The sequence below is a fragment of the Etheostoma spectabile genome, chromosome 4 (genome assembly GCF_008692095.1).
Source record: "Etheostoma spectabile isolate EspeVRDwgs_2016 chromosome 4, UIUC_Espe_1.0, whole genome shotgun sequence".
Classification (NCBI taxonomy): domain Eukaryota; kingdom Metazoa; phylum Chordata; class Actinopteri; order Perciformes; family Percidae; genus Etheostoma; species Etheostoma spectabile.
The window spans coordinates 32,952,803-32,956,637 of NC_045736.1; positions in this window are offsets into that span (position 1 = coordinate 32,952,803).

Consider the following 3,835-nt stretch of genomic DNA (forward strand, 5'->3'; position numbering starts at 1 on the left):
CTGATCCCCCCCCCCCACTGAAAACATGTTCCCCTCCCTCTCTACCAAGCTGATGCATCACCCAGGTGGGTGCTACACATTAGTGGTGTTAGAGAGTAGTCCTCCCCCCTGAAGCGCTTTGAGTGTCTATGATAAAGCGCTATATAAATGTATTGAATTATTATTGTTATTATTACAGTTGTTTGTCAGTAATATGACGTCACCTATATTCAAGTCCGATAAACCAGTCCTCTGGCCTGTAATTCTGAAACTGCACTGCACCAGTCAGTTTGCAGAAGTTGAAACTTGTCGTTGACACCACCCGAGCTGTCTTCATCTCCATTTTAAGAGTGAAAACAAACGTTTCATAAACACATAACCCGACTAATCTCGTCTCTTTGGTTTCCTTCAGTTTAAAGTGTGACAGACAGACATGAGATGAGAATCCTGAGAATGCTTTAACTTGCTGTACTGTAAAGCTTTGTGGAATACAAGGTTTACAATGACAGCTCTTTGTGGTGATAGGTGGTGGGTACGTCATATACCTTCTTAGTTATGTGTGTGTGGGCTTTGTACATGTGAGCAAACTGCAGTGGTGGAAGAAGTATTCAGATCGCCTTTATTTCAGTAAAAGTACTAATACCACACTGTAAAAATACTCTGGTACAAGTAGAAATCCTGCATTTCAAATGTACAGAGATATGTAGAGATTTATTCCTCGATGCACAAGGTCCAGTCTGTCCTGTGACGGTTTCCTTCATGTCTCCCCCCCCTTTCATATCTGAGCTGTCCTATCATAAAAAATGTGGAAATGTTGTGACCGGGTTAGCTCAGTTGGTAGAGCAGGCGCACATAAATGGAGGTTTACTCCTCAATGCAGCGGCTGCAGGTTCTCTCCGACCCGCGGCCCTTGCTGCATGTCATTCCCCCCCTCTCCCCCCTTTATTTCTTCTGCTGTCATGTGGAATTAAAGGCCTAAAATGACCCAACATGTTTTTTTAAAATGCGGAAATGCCCATAAAAATAGTTTAAAACAATAAATAAAATAACTCTATGCAGATAAATCCTCCAATTTTTAAAAGTGGAAATGATCCAGCTAATTCTGTTAAGTGGTTAATCAGCTAATATTTCAGCTGGACTTGTAGGTCTAGATATTGTTGGGTAGATTAATTTCTAATAAAACTTCAGATTTTATAAACTACATGTGTTTATAAAGTAACTAGTAACTAAAGCTGTCAGATGAATGGACTGGAGTAAAAAGTAGAATATTTTCTATCTGACATAGAAAAGAGTTAAGTAAATTTGTACTTAAGTACAGTACTTGAGTAAATGTACTTAGTTACATTCCACCAGTGACCCTCCCAACCTGTACATGTTACAGTGAGTATGGAAGAATACTCTCACAGTGGTGAACATGCTCTAGCAAAGATGGAATATAAACAGAAACCTTTTGTGCATCATGAATGTCTGCTACTAAATCAGACATATGCCCTCATCCAGCAGGCAACACTTGGCTTAATAAACTATCACCTTTTGAAATGAATGCATCGCCCAGGGAAGACGTTTACATGGCCTGTTGATGTGACGAGCAGGAATGATACTGGGGAAACCAGTTAGTAGAGATGAAAAGTTATTGAATTACATGCCCCTGGGCGACATCAAAATCTGGTCTGGCTTGAAATGATTTTTCTCCTGTGCATTAAACATGTTTACTTTTTGGAATACTTACTTATTTTTAACCTTAATTGTATTGTGTTTTATTTTTATTCTAACTGTAAATGTATGAGAATATCCATGTTTTGTTTTTATTCCAGAATCAGCGTTCTCTTTGTGTCCTGCGTGTCACGTTTCCTGAACTCACCCGTCGGTTCATTTACTTACACAGGCGTGTAGGACAGGTAGGATGAAATGGATACAGCTTAAGAAAGTTGGCGTATATGTTTACACAAAGTCACGATATCATGTTGCCTTTAGACACAAAAATCCAACAAAGCAAAAGTAATTTGAATGGCATGATTTAGGTATAAAGTGTAGATGTTGAGGTCTATAGCCTGGTGGTATTAGGGGTTGAGGCACTGAACCTGAACCATAACGTCCCAGTGGGGACCTTTGTTGTGTGTCATTTCCCATCATCACGCTACTGTCGGCTATGCAATAAAGGCATAAATGCCCCAAAAATGATGAAGAAAAAAAGTTCATTAAATTAAAAAAAAGTCTATAGCCTATATAATGCATATGTCCACTACATGGTATGACTGTGCTCGAGATGACTCCCTTTTCTGGTCCCAGTTCTTTCTCTTTGTTTTCCACTGCGGATAGTAACCCCCCATGTGGGGTTAAATGTCAAAGTGTATCTAGAAACATCTCCACTGGCTGACTAGTGTTTCCAGGGCTCAGCAAAGACTTTCTGTTTCCAAAGGCTCACTCCTTTATCCCACCGTTTTCAGTATTCAGTATATATGCCATGATTCATGTTTATATGCACTTGGTTAACTCTCCTTTGCCTAAGCACTACATAAACACGAGTATACTCTAATTGATGTTATTACGACAACATGATAAAGCCCAGTATTTCATGGACTTGCATTTCTCTTTTGATTTACAGACTGTTTCTATGGTTTGCACTACAATCTGTGTTTATAGGTTTTTGCAGCTCTAAGAGGCCTCATTAGGAAATGATTACATTACGTGGTCATTTCAGAGAGTAACTTAATCATAATTGAGTGCCTATTAATGAAGGAAATTAGTTTTACTTTTTGATAAAACAAAGACAAAAAGAAAACAGATTCCAACACCAGACAGCGTTGTTATGATCTGCAGCTTTGCCCTGCATTGCATCACGAGCCCAGTTCTTTCGTCCACAGCACTCAACCTGAAATGAAAGAAGGGATGGAGAAAGTCTCAGGCATGGTTGACTGGCCATTTCTGCGTGTTTTCTAATTTGACTTCAGTCTCAGCTGGGTTTTTTTCCCATCATTTTGCATCCACCCACTGACGTTTCACTCACCCAGTGAGACTAAGACATATTTGGTTAGTCGTACAATAATTACCACAGTTTAACTTTTCTGTCTTATCAGTGTAACGCAGCACTTCCTCTGGTTTGCATCTTGATTCAGTAGAAACTCAGCTTCTTGTTTTTGTGTCAGGTGTAAAACTGTAGTACTCTATTTTCTGTTAAATACGTGATGCTAGTGCAGTTTAATGAACTCAAGTCAAGTATGTAATTACTCATTGTAATCATTATTGAAAGACAGTACTCCACTTGAATTGTTTCATTGTGCAGTGTATTAATAAACAATGTAAGCGCAGTTCTGTCCTACTCTTGATTTTTGTAAAGTATTTTTTTATGTGCATGCAAATACAATAAACAACCAGGAACTGGTGATTGCCATCGGTACAAGCTGGAATGACTGTGATGCAACAAACTGTATCTGGCGCTCACTTTATGTCATACCAGCATAAATGAACCATACCCAGTGATGGGAAGGATACTTTTAAAACATATTCCGTTACAGAATACATGAACAAAAATGTCATTTGTAACTGTATTCTGTTACTTTACTCAATCTGAGTGACGTATTCTGAATATATGGTTTAATTCTACATTAAATTGCATTTTCTGAGTGTAAGAATGCGGCCATTGCATGCTGCTTACTAAACAGCCCTAATCTGGTGTGTTCTCCTGTTCCAACTGGCTGAATGTGTATATGAACAAGAAGATAGATTTTTTGATGCTTCAGGTTGGAGGTGGAGGAATTTGGTTGCTGCAAGCAGAGGTTGCACGGCGAAGTTATATTTCCTTCTCCCTGTTCTTTCTTTAATAAAATAGATAGATAGATAGATAGATAGATAGATA